A 16,258-nucleotide genomic window follows, 5' to 3' on the forward strand; every position below is an offset into this window, starting at 1 on the left:
TCTCAAAGGGAAACAACTTACTAATTAGGCTAAGAGTCTTTACAAAAATATGTTTTCGATTCCACTGATGGTCAGTTACAAGCGATAACACTGTTAAATGTAGTGCCTAATAAATCTGGAAAAACTACCCAATAAATGTAAGTAATAACAATGATTAACAATAAATTAAATGCAGAGAACCAGGAATGTACCACATTATTTTTTAACTAGTTTGGGCCATCGGGTTCTGATTATTCAGTTTGTCCTGTGCACCTGGAGTTTATTAGCATGTAATACAAACTAAAGGGTCCCTCAGAGAGGCCACTGAAAGGACTTTAGTATAAAACAATATACAAGTTTAATAGTGCTAACTGACCTTGCTTTCTTTTACAAAAACATATCTTTGTAACTCGAGCCCCAAGGAAATGTAATGCTTTTTACCTAATCCTGATTGTTAATTTTCCTTTTATTTAATTTAGAAGGTTTCATTTGTTTCGTGAGATAGGAAGATACAATTTATAGTCAGTAATTCTTCCTGCTCTGGAAAGAAATTCAAAATGGCTAAATATTTCGTTCCCTCGTCCGTGTCTATAACAAGGAGAGGGAGAAACAGACAAGCGGTGTATTTGCTATTAATGGCAGCTGGTTAAAAACCCACATTTTAAAATAGCCAAATGAAACGGGTACATGTGTTTATAATCAAGGTGCATTTCACTAATTTTCCCTAAATCTTTAAATATTACTTCTTCTCAAATGCCAGAAAATTGGGCTCCTTCTCAGTTGAGGACAGGAAGGCAATGCCAGGCTCTCTGATGGAGGAACTTTTCTATAATTTCCCTGAATGTTTATCTTGCAGGTGCTGTCTAGAGGGACTGCTACATTTCAGTGACAGCATCTGCCAGTACTAGAAAGTCTCTGTTTGCAGATGTCTCTCCCCTTTTTGAAGGTTTTCTAAGATGTTCTCAACGTCTTCTAGAAGAAGGATGTGTTCAGTGCCCCTCTCTTGGGGGCTGCTCCGTTCTCCTATCCCACACCTTCGTCCCCCAACTGAAGGCGTTTGCAAGAAACAGAATCTTAACTAGGGTCAACTCCTATAAATGTCTGAAACTTGAGGTGCCCCCAGCAAACATGACGTCTGGCAAATAGTCCATAAAACTCTGCTTTAAAATAATTAAATGAAACGGTCGCCAGGGAGGGCAGGAATGGCATTGCCCAGGGGCATCAACAGAGCGTGACACTCTATTTTCTTTAGCCCTGCTAATCAGTATGGTGGCCTCAGACCTCCTGTACCCTTTCGGTGGAGCCTCAAATCCCACATCTCACTGGCTAACAGCCTTCATTTTCTAATCAAAACCATTTTTTGTTCAGAAGCTAGTCTTATTTCAGAAAGACTGAGTGAGTTCCACTTAGGTTTAGAAGAGGAATCTTTGCTCCAGAAGGAGGATGGCTTGACTTTCTAATCAGAAGGCTTGGGTCAAGCAAAAGGTGGATTGATTTCTCTACCTGGGCTCTGAAGGAGCATCGTGTAACCCAGCCCGGCTCCCTGCACTTGGCTGTGTGGGAATGGGGAGGAGGAGGGAGAGAAGGAAGAGAGATGGCGTTTCTAGAGGCTGCAGGCAGGAATCTCCTTGGAAGAACGTGACTATTCTTCCAGGATGAAGAATATTCATATATAACTTCCAAGATGAAGTTATTCCGGGATGGAACTGAGAAGTGAGTACAGTCCCTCATGAACACTTCTATCCTCTATGACTTAACTGCTGTGTGACCTTGGCAAGTTCCTTAACCTCTCTGAGCTTTAGTTTCTTGTAAAGACTAAAGTTCTTGTAAAGACTAAGTGAGGTATTTAATGCAAAGCACTTAGCTCATAGCCTAGCAGATATAAGTGCTAAATAAATGGTAACTATTTCTTGTGGTTAGGGGGCTATTACATTATTGTCTAACCAGCACCTCTGGGGGGGGGGGATCAAAGATAGGAGTCCAGATCAGGATTTCCACTAGTTTTATAGTTTAATTTCTCTCTAAAAAATAAAAAAAAAATCAGAGAGCTTGCTTCCTAAATGGGATGGCGTTAAGGATTTCTGTACTTAGAGTCAAAATTTCTTCCTTGGGATTTGGGGGCTTGGGGTGGGGGCTGAGCCTCTCCATTTAGGTCCTGAGGAAATCTTAGCACTTGCTTGAATGCAATCTTCGGTTTTGTTGCTGTGCGATCCTCTCAAAGAGACACTGTAGAGGAGGGAAGGCTCTCCAGCCTTTCTAGCTTGCTTCTGGGAACAGCTGGAAAGATCTCTGTGGTCCTCCAAAGAAGACAAAAACAACACTCCCAGTCTCTCCCCCCGCTTGGTGTTTGGAGATGAAAGTCAGGTTCCTTACAAAAAGGAATGTTTATTAAAGAGAGACACTTTCCTTCACCAGATTTTGAGTGTGTGCGTGGGGGGTTGGGGGGGTGGGGTGGGTGGGGATTGCATGAATTCCTTTCGAAATTTGCTCAGCGTCCCAGGCAAAGAGGGCGTGCGCTTGCTCCTAAGACAGAGGACATTTTTGAGACTTGGCCATTCCCCCCCGTTTTCTTAGTCACAGTACAGTTTCATGTTGTAACCATTTTTCATGCACCTTGCCGCCAAGAAAATAATTGTGGCGAGATGATTGGGTCTCGGTCCTTAAGTCAGGTAAACCTCCGTGCCGTCAGTGATGTAGGGAAACGCACTCCGGGTTGAATTGTGAGCGACACTGGATGGGAACCTGGTCCTGGGCTTGTGCTGGAATTGTCCAGCTGTTCTTTTATCCTGCATCCAGAAAGCCGGTCACAAGTTTCCTCGGTTCATCTGCGCATTCCTGATGCTGCCTCTAACATTTTATTTCTAATTCCCCTGATGGCCGCAGTGAAAGTTCCCGGCAGAGATTGATTGCAGGGCATGACCCAAATTTGTAACTGGCCACAAAACGCTGTAAAACAAAGTTCACCGAATACCTTCCAGCTGATTGTAAGTGATTTTCAAAAAAAAAAAAAAAAAAAAGATCTGGATATGTTTTTCTCCTTCTTTTTTTTTTTTCTTTTTCCACATAAAATATCGGAAAAGAAGGACTTTTCGCCAAGCGCTGATTTCTGTAGCCTCATCTGTAAAGCATGCTACGTGACAAAATGGGCCGCGTGGACTTGCTCGCTGGGAACAGACCGTGAGGGCAGAGAGGAGGTGTGGTGGCAAGGGAGGTGAGGGACCTGGGTTCTAGGACACCTTGGAAGATTGCTTATTCTCCCTCGTGTGTGCAAAATGCGGGAGAGCATTTGCTAAGCCACATCTTTGCCGAACCCTGCAGCTCTTTCCTGAAAATGGCACAGGGGATGGCTTTTCCAGATTTGCAAAGTATCATGACGTTATTTGAAAGAAGCTTCACAACCTCAAGCTTCTGCCCACACATCTGTCTCATACCTTTAACACCTGCTTACCCGCTACAAATGGGCAAGCATCAAAAATGCTTGCAACACTGAAGTGTGGCCTGGAAGAAAGGATTTACTTTCCCAGGGTGTCCTGAAGGCATGTCGTTTAGTCATATTATTGTCAGCGAAATCGCTCCTGGAACTATCTCCTCCTACTTTCCTCACACCGTGGAATGGAATACATCAGAATGTATTTGCTCTAAGATTCAGGCACATCTGGGCTTGTGGAAGAGGCTGTGCACTGTTCCCCCCATGATCTGTTTTCTGAGGAATCCGGGAGCAGCCTGGTTACAATGTGTCCCAAGAAAGAGAGAGTGTGAGCCGGGAGCAAGGGCCGATGGGCCAGCTCTGGGGAAGGCATGGGAGTCTCATTTAGTCTTATCACTCCACTTCCAAAATCTTGTCCTGAAGTTCCCAGGCACACGGGCTCTGGAGAAGCTGGAGAAGGCACCAAACAGCCAAGGCCTTGGTGTCTTTGTGCTAAGGGTGTTAGCAACCTCAGGAGAATGAGTCATTGAACTCACCTCCATCAGGACAGTAGGTGCAGACTCGGGCTATTTTCAGTGGCACTGAGACCTTCAAGTCAGTTGCCATCAGGATCTACAATACCATCTCAGGACCCTGACCATCAGAAGCCACACTGATGATGTCCCTGCAGAGGAAATGAGCTGACCCACCATGATGTGGCCTGGGCTGGGGGCACAGAAATGCAGTTAGTTTATCCTGCGGGCAAGAGGGAGCCATTGAGAGCTTTGGAAGGAGGGACTCTTGGTCGAGATTGGTCTTCTGGATGATGTTCTGGCCCATTATGGACAGGTCAAATGGAGGGTGAGAGGAGGCTGGAGGCAGGGAGACAAATCGGGTTTTGTTGTTGTTTTGCTATAGTGTATTTTAGAGATTCATACTGAAGGCCCAAGCTAGGCTGAGGAGTAGAGGGGCCCATGTGAAAACTTGAGCAGACACCATGTCCCGCTGAAGGGATGTCTCATCTGATCTCCAAAGGGCATCTTTATACCAAATGAGTCACAGGGCTCATGCTGTCAGAGTTTGGGGCAGTAATCCAGTGAGATAAACCAGAAGCGACTAGACAGTCATCAAGGAACTAAGCAAACTGCTCCAAACCCAGGCCTTTCCCCTGACCTATGTGCCAAACTGCCTGCCCTCCGGGACTTCTCCAGATTAGAAGGAGTGAAAGATGGGGCAGAAATGGCCTGTGATGAAGGACCTTGGTGCGGTGTGGTCTCCTGGGAAATCACTGGGGCCTTCTTTGGGGTAGAAGCTGTCAGAACCGGTATGGCATCCAGGGATCCGGCTCCCATGTAAATGTTGTCTTCTTTTCAACTGGGTTCACCCACTAAACGGAGGTGAGCACAGGATCGACTTCATCTGAGCTGACTTTCCTGGAGCGAGGAGCTTAACACCCCAGTTGCGAGCACTGCTACAATCCCAGCTATCTCACTTCTCTTTATCTCTTACTTTTGGGACAAAAGATTATTTTTTAAAGGCAGGTAAGTATAAAAGTGAAGTTACATGGGCAAAAATGGAGGCCTAGAGTTTAGTAGAAAGAGCCCCAGGCAGGCAAGAAGCCAGGATCCTTGAATTCTTTCCTGGCCCTCGCACTGACTGGCCGCACTGACTTGGGCCCCAGTTTGCTCCTCTGTACAATGGGAAGCTTCTACCTGGCGACAGAGAAGGCCTCTCCCAGTATGCACTCTCTTCAGTTTTAACTCCAAGACAGGCACTTTCCCTGCTCATGGTTACAGAGAAACGAATTGACCCTTTCAGGTCTTTTCAGCGAGAAAATATGCGTGGGGGTTAAGAGCCCAGGCGCTGGGTTTAGGACTTCACTGCGTAACAAACTGTGGCCTTGGGCAAGTTCCTTAGCCTTTCTGAGCTCCGTTGTCCTCTTCTGTGAAATAGGGGCCAGATGTGTACTTCGGGGTTTGAGGTCCTTCTCTGAGCACAGGGTGTGGCACACGTGGGGACCTCGAGCGATGATGGTGCCTGGCATTGGGGATGCTGGCCTGGAATGGGACCCTTTCAGTGTGGAGTGAGCTGTGCTGATGTCCGATCCCGGATCTGGAAGGAATCGGCAGTAACTCTGCCATCCCGCCCCAGCCCCGTGGAGTTGGCTCGTCTTCCGTGGAGTTGGCTCGTCATCATCTCTTTGTCCTCTGCAAGGGGAGGTTCACCAAGAACTGGACCGTAGGGCTCCCAAGCAAGAAAAATTAGATACCGTTTTGATGTTAATATTAAAGAACCAGGCCATGTGTACTGTATAAAATTGGAAATTACACATAAAAACAAAGAGATGAAGAAGTCACCCCCTGTGATAAGCCGAACAGTTCTTTCCTCTTCCCCAAAGATATCTACGTCCTGTTCCCCGGAAGCTGTGGGTGTGTTGCCTTCCACAGTAAGAGGGACTTGGCAATTACAGTTAAGTTTAAGATCTTGAGACGGGACGTTATCCTGGATCATCTGGTGGAGTAGATATCGTCACGAGGGTCACTTTAAGAGGGACGCAGAATGGCCAGAATCAGAGAGGGCACTGTGACAAGGAAGCAGAGGCTGGAGCGATGTGGGGCCAAGAACCAAGGAATGCGGGCCGCCCTTCGAAGCTGGAAAAAGCAAGACGATGGATTCTTCCCCAGAACTTCCAGAAGGAGACTTTGATTTTAGCCCAGTGAGACTGTTTTCACACTATTTTTTTTTTCCTTAGAGTTTATTTATTTAGAGAGAGAGAGCATGAGTGGGGAGGGGCAGAGAGAGAGAAGGAGAGAAAGAATCCCAAGCAAGCTCTGCACTGTCAGAGTAGAGCCCGATGTGGGGCTCGAACTCACGAACTGTGAGATCATGACCTAAGGCAAAATCAGGAGTCGGACGTTTAACCCACCGAACCACCTGTCTTCACCCTCTGGCTTCTTGTTTTCACACACCTGTTTTCACACTTCTGACTTCCAGAACTATAATACATTTGTGTTGTTTTAAGCCACTAAGTTTGTGGTAATTTGTTACAGCAGTGACAGAAAACTAATACACACACACCCCCAAAGTCACCAGTGTAATTTAGTATATGTGTGCATATCCTTCCAGATCTTTACGCACACACACACATGCATGCCTGCACACACACACACACACATTTTTATTTTTATTTTTAAAATTTTAACCAACATGAGATCATACTGCACATCCTCTTTTGTAACTTACTTTTTTGGTCAACTCTACCCTTCCACTTTAGTAAAATCTTATCTCTCCTAAAAGCCAGACCATATTTAATTTCCCCCAACTGGAGCCAGAATATCCATTACAGCTGCCTGTCCAAACTGCAGTATAAACCAGTACTCCACGTTGCGTGCACTTGCGATGGCCTTCAGATCTCTTCTCTATGCCACCGACTTGGTGGAGAGGTCAGGCCAGAGGCTCTGGGACATGCCCTGCTGTCTCGGTTTGTCTGGTTGTTTCCTTGGAGTGGTGTTTCCGTTGCTGCTGTACCGCCCCTATTTCTGATAAGCTGGATCCACTATCTAAAACCTGATGGGCTCTTGGGGCACCTGGGTGGCTCAGTCGGTTGAGCGTTCAACTTCGGCTCAGGTCATGATCTCACACTCGTTGACTTCGAGCCCCGCGTCGGGCTCTGTGCTGACAGCTCAGAGCCCGGAGCCTGTTTCGGATTCCGTGTCTCTCTCTCTCTCTCTCTCTCTCTCTCTGCCCCTCCCCCATTCACACTCTGTCTCTCTCAAAAATAAATAAACATTAAAAAAAAAAAAAAACCTGATGGGCTCAATTACACACTTTGGGCTAAGATACAACATAAATGATGCTACGTTTTTGATGTTACCTCACGTGATTTCCAGCCCATCTACCAACCCACGCACTGCTCTAGACCCTTTCTAGAACCAGAACCCCCAGGGCCGTGTGAGGTGGCAGAGGAATGAGTGATTCACTCTGATTTTGGGGACTAATTGTGTGTAAGCAACTCCACTCCCAGGAACTACTTAAATTCAAGGCAACTCATTTGCCAGCCTAATGGAGCAGAGCCCCAACTCAACTCCAAAGGAGGGCAAACCAGAGGAAACACAAACTTGCAGACCACATTCAAACTCATAAATTACTGGGAACAAACTTGAAGAAAACAAGCAGGTTCAATTTCAACAGACCTTTCCCAGCTAGGTGTACTAACATCTGACTGTTTAGACATCATTAAAATACATTGCACCCAATATGTTTACCCACCGTCATCTATATTACCCGGACAGGCCATTCATCAGCTTGTCAATTTAAATGGATTTCTATATATAAGTGATTGTAATGTGCAGAGGTCTTTAAGGAGAAATTTGTTGTGCCCACATATTAAAAAAATGCAAACTGCCCAACAAAGCCTTGTTCGAGGGGACCGTCTCGGCAAATGAGGGACAACACTATTTTTTGCCCAAACTATAATTTTATTTCAAACCATTATTATTATTAACAACAATAATGAAAGTGTTATAAAGGATATTTTAAATGTTTATTTATATTTGAGAGAGAGAAAGGGAGCATGAGCAGGGAAGGGGCAGAGAGAGTCAGGGACAGAGGATCCAAAGCGGGCTCTGTGCCGACAGCAGTGAGCCCAATGCGGGGCTAGAACTCACAAACCGTAGGGTCGTGACCTGAGCCGAAGTCAGACACTCAACCGACTGAGCTTCCCAGGCACCCCAACGTTATAAAAGATTTGGAGACAAGACTTTTTTAGGTGACGATTCTGAAATTGGCATTAATCCGTTGGCCCACGGTTGAACTATCGCATCTTGCGTATGTGTGTGTGCACTTGTGTGTGTATGTTTTCCATGATGCTATCCAAACGTTTCTCTCACATAATTAAATGTATTGGTGACATCACAGGAACCAAGCAAACCTTTGGATTTATATCACTTTTAGGAGATTATAAACTCAAATTGGAGCTTTCTAAAGTCTTACCAAATCTTAGGCGGTCTCAGCAGGAGTATAGTATTTCGAGGGTCATTGTAATGCGTAATGAGAAACTCTGTGTGCATTCTGCTTGCTAGCTCTCCCTCTTTCCTCAGCCCTAAAGCCTAAAATTTCAATGCGTTCTAGTGAGAAACTTACAGCATAAAAAAGCATGCTTTTGGCAGAAATCAGAAAATAATAATGCTCCGTATTTTGTCATTTGGGAAAAGAGATTTAAAGGGGAAACCTTGAAAATTAAAGATATGAGCAGAATGAAACTAACCAAAGAATGCTAGATAGATTTTTTTAAAAAAGAAGCTTCCCCAAAGACATAGGAAGGCAGTGTATTCTTTAAATTTCTGCACTGCTCTTTAGCATGAATTAAAGATGGAGCCAGTCTATGAATGGACATCACTTGCTTAATGGGAACAGCAGATGCTGACATTTAGGAAATATAAAGAAAGCTAAACCCTTGTAAAATTTTATATATTATCCCTTTCACCAAAATATGAAAAACAGATTAGACGGGGGGAAGGAAAAGTTCTTCTATAAATAAATTTGAAGAAACACTGGACCAAAAGGAGACACTTGTTTAAATACAATGTCCAAGGAAGAAAAATTGTCAAATAAACAAGAATCCCCACTTTCGACTGAGCACAAAACATTCTGGGTCTCCAGGCTCTGAAGCATAATTGTCTCCGCCCTGCCCTTGGAGGATGCCTTTCTGAACCTAGGCTTCTTCGGCAGTCACATTTGTTAGGAATAATAAATAAGAGGAGCTTCGGATCTGGAACTTTCTTTCAAAGACATGTAGACATTGTAAAGACATTTTTTCTCAAGCGTCTGTTGAGATTTATAGGTTTATGTTTAGCCTAGATCCTTGAATTACTTGTTGCTTTTCTTAGCCTTCTTTTCCCCTAACTCCTTCTTCTTCTTCTTTTTTTTTTTTAATGTTTTTAATGTTTATTTTTGAGAGAGAGAGTACGAGTAGGGGAGGGGCAGAGAGAGAGGGAGACACAGAATCCGAATCAGGCTCCAGGATCTGAGCTGTCAGTGCAGAGCCTGAAGCGGGACTTGAACCTATGAACTGTGAGATCATGACCTGAGCCGAAGTTGGGTGCGTAACCGACTGAGCCCCCCAGGTGCTCCACCCCTAACTTCTTTCAATGCGTCTTGGATCCTTACTGCTCTAATGTCATGAACAATTTGCCATTTGCAGGGTTGTCATTGTCATTGAACTGTGTGAGGGAGACGTAGGCGAGAGCTCCCATCAGAGGCCTGGCTGCATAGCTGAGTCGGCAGAACAGGTGCCCACTGCATCTAGCAACAAGGAATCTAACTGCAGGGAGGGAGAAAACACCCTTAATTCTTGCTTGATGGTTTCAAAAAAAAATCACTCTTCTCTGTTCTTGGAAAAGACAAAACAACACAACAGAGACCAGCTCGTTTCCCTTAGTACTGATGGTGTTCAGAAGGGCCACCGAAGGATTGAAACTGAGACATTGAGTAGGAAAGTTGGCAGAGTGAAGCAGAGGGAAAAGCCCTGGGCTGGGCATAGGGCATTTTGGATATAGTCATTTCCAAATTGTGTTGTCTTGGGCAAGCCCTTGGCCCACCTGGAGCTTCTGTCTCCTCATCAGTAGAGGGGAATGGCACGCCTATCCCTTTAAGCCAGCCCTTGAGTGGAGTGCTGTCTGAGACCTGAGGAATCTTCCAGAACCCTTTACTTCTACCCCTTGCTTGCTCTTCACCGGCTTCTGAGTTGGTCCCATCTAAACCCAATGTGGAACTCTTCACGTTGTGATCCGGCCTTGGTTGTGTGCAGGCCGTTTGGAAGGGTGCTCACGGGGGATCCCCTGGGCGCCTGTACCTAGGCCCTTGGCTTCTTCCTTCTACTCAGCTTGGCTTACATCTCACCTCAGCCTCTCTGAATCGGTCAAGTTGGAGCTCCACACACAGCTGGCACTAGCACGCCCTTCTCCCCCCGCTCTGCCACTTGGCAAATTCCAGTCCTCGGGGAAGGTAGCTTAGTAATATTAGCTAACATTTACTGGGCCCTTACCAAGCACTTTATTAATCTCCTAAGGCCCTGGGAAACAGACAGAATTATTATCTCCACTTTTTGAAAATGATCTCCATTTTGCAATAGAGAAAACTGGTCGCAGAGCTGGTAATGGGCAGAGCTGGGATTTGAACCCAGGTCAGGGATTAGCCCACTTCTGTAGAGGGTCAGAAAGCCAGTATTTTGGGGGTTGGCGGGCTGACCAGTCTCTGTGAACAGCTGCTCAACACTGCCGGTGTCGTACAAAAGCAATGACAGACAACATAGAAACGTACGAGCAGGGCTGTGTTCCAATAAAACTTTACTGCTCAACATTTACATTGGGATTTTATTTAATGTTCATGGGTCGCAGCGTATCATTACTCTTTTGGTTTTTTGGCGCGTTTAAAATGATAAACATCACTCTCTGCCACACAAAATGATACGGGGGGCTGGATTTGGCTCATGTGCTGTAGTTCGCTGATCCGTGACCTAGGCTGTTATTCCTGGAGCCCCTGCTCGTCACCACCGAGGGATGCTGCCTCCCATTTGTACCCTTATCATCCCCTTCTACAGATGAAGAAGCTGATGTCATACAGAGCTGGCAGGGAGGGGGCCGTGGAGCCCAGAAGTCCAAGTCCAGTGCCTGGACTTTACCTTTAAGTCATGTCAAGGGGCTGAGGGAAGTCGGAGCGACTGTGTGTGCTTCGTGGCATGAAACATTAAATTAGATCGTGCGCCTGGCATACAGAAGAGATGCTCCCTGGAGTTTTATTTTTTTTGAATGCGTGGAAGCTCTTAGAAGCTATACGATACAAGCGATTAGGCTTGTATCAGAAAACAAATTTCCTAGTGAAAATGTGTTACTACCTTTTACCGGTATTTACCTACTGCCTCATCTGTGCCAGGTCTATAGGGCACTGGTATGCGACGGTGAAGATAACGGGCAGCTTAGTTTGGTGGCAAAGACAGACATGCCCATTAAGTGATTAGCACCCACAGGATTAATTGCTACCACGAATGGGGTGCAGGGGATAGAACCACAGCCACGTCCCAGGGATGCAAACCATGCATGCTGGAGGTGAAGGGACAAGAGACTTGCAGGCTGAGGGAACAGTATGTGCAGAGTCACTGATGTTTGGAGGCTTGGGGTGCCTTTAGTGGGAGGGAGTTGGGGGGTGAGTGGTAGATATGAGGCAGAGGAGGGAGGACCAGCTCTACAAGAACCTGTTAGTCTACGCCAAGCTCTGGACTTGATCCCCTGGGACCTAGCTCCTGAAACTAGGGGGCACACTAGGGAGTGCACAAAGTTGCAGGCTAAAGATGAGGTAGCTTTCCTGGGCATTGATTGTACTCGAAGAAGTTTAGAGAAATACTCCGTTTCTAAATGAAAACAAAACCAAACAAACAGCTAAGAATATATTGAGTAGAGTAAAAAATCCACATTAAAGTTTAAGATGAAGCTCGGTATCTCACAGAAGTTTGGACTCCACCCCCCACCGCCATAACTTTCCTGTTAGAGGGGATAAAATGGAAAGTGTGGAGAGACAAGCAGTGGGGCAGGGGAGACATGTAACATTGTTAAGTCGTGCGGCCAGACACCAGATTTGGTCTGGAGAACTCTAAGGCTGGTGGTAGCCAGGAGGAGAGATGGGGAGGAGACATCAGAGGTGTGGGGCTGAGTCAGGGCCACAGCGGTAACTGTGCCGGAGAAGGTGGAATAGAAGCGACTAGTACAGAGGAAGTTCGATTCTGTCATGAAATGTACATCCCCCTCCACCTAGAGGCAACAGAAAGAGAAATGGCCACTTGCTCTGGAGTCCAGAGACCAAGATTTGAACCCCACGGTTGACTGACTGTGTGACCTTGGGCAAAGCACTCCGTCTCTCCGGAATTTCACTTTTCTTCTTCTGAATGAGGGGAACTCTGCCTGTGTTGCCTTCCTCTAAGTCTTCAGATCATCGAAGATACCATCCGTGAGCGCTCTTTGCAAAGGGTCCAAACACCACTTGTGGGTTTCAAGGGAACAAAAGGCCAGAGCCCTTTCTGCTTGGTGGCCTCTCCAAGAAAAAGGCAATTGCTATTTTCCCCCCGTCTTCGGCTGTTGGAGCTGCGGATCAATTGCGACGAGGCTGAACAAAAAAAGGTAGTCATACGTGATCAGCAAAATGGTCCAAATGATGTCATCCATCAAGATGGACACTGCAATTTGCCAACTATTTTCTCATAAATCAAACCGTGGTCCCTCAAGGAAGAGGGGCAGGGCTAGAGGAGCCAGCATGGCAGTGCTTATCGGGAGACCAGACGCAGGGAAGCCAGGGAAGCGCTCCCTTAAGGATACAGTAATTATTTTCACTCGATGGGAAATCAAGAGGGGCACGATGGGAGGGAGAGCTGGAGAGTGTCTGCCTCACTTCATTACTACTCCCCAGGCAAGGGACACAACATATGCTTTTCATTGGGAAGCCAATAATTTTGAATCGTGGGACAGGTGAAAACTTAAATGACATTTGCAAACCTTGATTTATTTCTCTGCTTAACTCCGGAACATGCTTTAGACTCCGCTCTATAAGTTTCCATAGATTAGTGGTCAATGTCAAGAGTTTTCAATGACATATTCAAGCGTTTCCTGTCCCTATCAGTTAATTAAATATTTTCAGTACTAATCTCTTCTTATTGAAATGGTTTCCCTTCTTTCGGTTACGGGTTGGGAAAACAACGATATGAAGTATGTGCTTTATTGAAAACAAAATAACAAAAATAAAAAAGAATACTTTTTCCCCCACGTGCTATTTGACTTGCTGGAAATCTCATTAAAAGTTATTTATGAGCTGTTAGGGATCCCATAAGGATTACACCTAATTCAGTCTGTAAAGCTTTTGAGTTTCTTTTACATGAAGGACCTCCTTCCCCATTATTCTACTTTGGTTTGCACCCAAATAAATACTGGAGATCAACTTCTTGGCAGAAGAGGGCTCCTCTGTCCCTAACCTGACCGTCACTCACGTGACCCAGGCAAAGTTTGTACCTTCCTCCCCTTTCTGCTGGACGCGATCTGCTGGGACCCGTGTAATCAAATTGAGGGCAAACTTGTGGAAATGATGAAAGATCATTTGTGCTATTCTATGCATTCTGGTGAAGACAGCACTACCCCAGGCATCGTTTCTATCTCTGGGATTTGTACCTTCTGCAACTAACCACGCAGCCAGTCCTCACGGACTATACCATTTTCCTCTCCTCCTCCTCCCGCAATTGCCTCTGAAACAAGAAAAAGGAATTGGATCAGAATGAGTAATTTCCCAGTCCTTTTATAGGCCTACACACCCGTTATTTTGCTGTTTCTTGCAACTTGTGCTCAGGCGTCTGGCCCTCAGTTCACCAAAGACTGACACACCCATTTGGGCATCTTTTGTCCTGCTAGACTCTTCAATGACCTGTGCCAAATAAAGATGCCTTCAACTTCCAAAGAATCTTCCTTGTGTTCGTATTTCTAAGACACAGGGAAGAAGGTAGGCGTTCGAGTAGCCGGATATTCAAAACGGAATTTTGGCCGTTAGAAAATCGGCCTGAAAAGTTAACGATACAGGCGTTCGTACTATAACCATCAGGGGCAAATGTACTCATATCAGTGTTAGCTATTATTAGTGATATTATTATCACTATCAGTGCTCTTGCTATCTTTTCTACCAAAAGCCTGGCCAGCAAATTGTTCATTTTTCTCCAGCTGTCTGCATACCCTCATACACCAGCTCGTTTCTCCAGTGGAAAGGCCAGGCACCGATTCTACCACGTCCCTGGTGAACCAGCCAGCCAGATCGAGTATTAATCTGGAATATCATTCCGGCCACCACAGGAGTAGCCAACAATGGTGTCTTCACTTACAAAACCTTTCCCTCCTGGATCTCAAAGTACTTACTGTGTGCGACTAAAAACTTAGCCTACACTTCTCCCCTTGGGCAGGAGTCGGTACCATCAGAACTAGTCTAACAATAAGGCAACGGCTGCCTGTTTCAAAGGAGAGTCTTTCCTCCTTAATGTCAACCATCTGGAGAAGTTTAACGTTCTATATTCTTCATAAAATTCTACGTAAGAGGTCAGTTTAATTTTTTAAGAGTCATTTAAACATCCTGAGTACATTGTCAGCCCCCAAGCAAGAAATGCCTCTCAGGCTGGACCAGGGAAAAACCACATGGGTTGCTCGTATGTTTAGTCTAGTACAGAGGTTCCCAGCCCTGGCTGTACCTGAAACGATGATGCTTGAAGACAGATCGACTCTGTCTTCCCCCACCTCCGGAAGTGGTAGTTTTTGTCTTGTTTTATTTGTCTTGTCCTTAGGATTCCCAGGTAATTCTATTGAGGCAGGCAGGGTGAGAACCACCAGCCTGAGTCTGAGGAGAAATACAGGTTCAGGTGTTACTATGGTGAGACCCGCTCAGACTTCTCAGCACCCTGCCCTTGCTATAATTAGGCGCGGAATAAACCCATGCGGCCCTGACTTATCCTCTGACTTCAAACATAGCCTCAGAGCTGTTAACCTTGCCGTGCTATAGGTTGAGTTGTGTCTACCCAAAGATGTTGAGGTCCTGACCCCCCCAGCACTTGTGAATGTGACCTTATTTGGAAAGAGGGTCTTTATAGATTAAGTTAAGATGAAGTCATTAGGTAAAATAAATTTAAACGACTTTTTTTTTTTAAAATGGGAGCCTGGGGGGCTGAGTTGGTTAAACGTCTGACTCTTGATTTCGGCTCAGGTCATGATCACGTGGTCCATGAGATCAAGCCCCGTGTCGGGCTCTGCGCTGACAATGCAGAGCCTGCTTGGGATTCTGTCTCTCCCCATCTCCCTCTGTCTCTCTCTCTCTCTCTCTCTCTCTCTCTCTCTCTCTCTCTCTGTGTGCCCCTATCCTGTTCATGTGTGCAGTCTTTCTCTCTCAAAATAAAATAAACATTTAAAAAAATGAAGTCATTGGGGTGGGCCCTAAACCAATATAACGTGTCCTTATAAAAAGAGCAAATTTGGACATGGAGACAGACACGCACAGGGAGAACGCCATGTGAGGATGAAGGCAGAAATCAGGGTGATGCTCCACAAATCAAGGAACGCCAAAGATTGGCAACAGAGCATCTGAAGCTAGCGGCAAAGCCGGAAACAAATTTTCTCGGAGCCCTGAAGGAGCCCACCCGGCTGAGACCTTGATCTCGGACTTCAGACCTCCAGGACTGTGAGGCAATAAATGTCTGTGGTGTAAGCCACTCAAATTGTGGCACTTTTTCTATGTCAGTCCTAGGAAACTAATGCACCGAGTGGGTCAGTGCAACATACTTAAAAAAATTTCTTTTTAAATGTTTATTTATTTTTGGGAGAGAGACAGAGCATGAGCGGGCAAGAGGCAGAGAGAGAGGGAGACACAGAATCCGAGCTGTCAGCCCAGAGCCTGACGCGGGGCTTGAACCCGCGAACCGTGAGATCACGACCTGAGCCGGAGTCGGACGCTCAACCGACTGAGCCACCCAGGCGCCCCTCCATTTTTTCAATGGGTAGGGCGATGGCTCACACCCATGAACTGCGAGATCGTGACCTGAGCTGAATTCGGACGCTTAACCAACAGAGCCACCCGGGTGCCCCAAGTGTAACATACTTCGAAACTCCAGGCAGGTGAAGTTTATCCAGCCCATGCGTCACCCTTGGCCGCACCCTGCCCATAAGGGCGACCAGGCTGTTCAACTAGTTCTAATAGTCTGCAAAGTGAGGACAGTGAGCACAGGGCAAATCATTGGTACTTCTTGGGACTACTAGTGCAGGCTTCTAGGAGGAGGCGACGACTTTGGATCTGAGCTTTGGAAGAGGA

General features: G+C 45.9%; 1 long non-coding RNA gene and 1 other non-coding gene across 2 annotated transcripts in view; one reads left to right on the plus strand and one right to left on the minus strand.

The window, feature by feature from the left end:
* LOC109272919 (uncharacterized) overlaps nt 1-16,258 on the plus strand; it is a 75,343-nt gene that overhangs the window by 31,010 nt on the left and 28,075 nt on the right. The window lies entirely within an intron of this gene.
* Nucleotides 15,842-15,926, minus strand: TRNAR-CCG (transfer RNA arginine (anticodon CCG)). Its single transcript has one exon. It is a non-coding gene; the product is annotated as a tRNA-Arg (tRNA).

Source organism: Panthera pardus, unplaced genomic scaffold (genome assembly GCF_024362965.1).
Source record: "Panthera pardus isolate Hobbes unplaced genomic scaffold, ASM2436296v1 HiC_scaffold_22, whole genome shotgun sequence".
Lineage (NCBI taxonomy): Eukaryota > Metazoa > Chordata > Mammalia > Carnivora > Felidae > Panthera > Panthera pardus.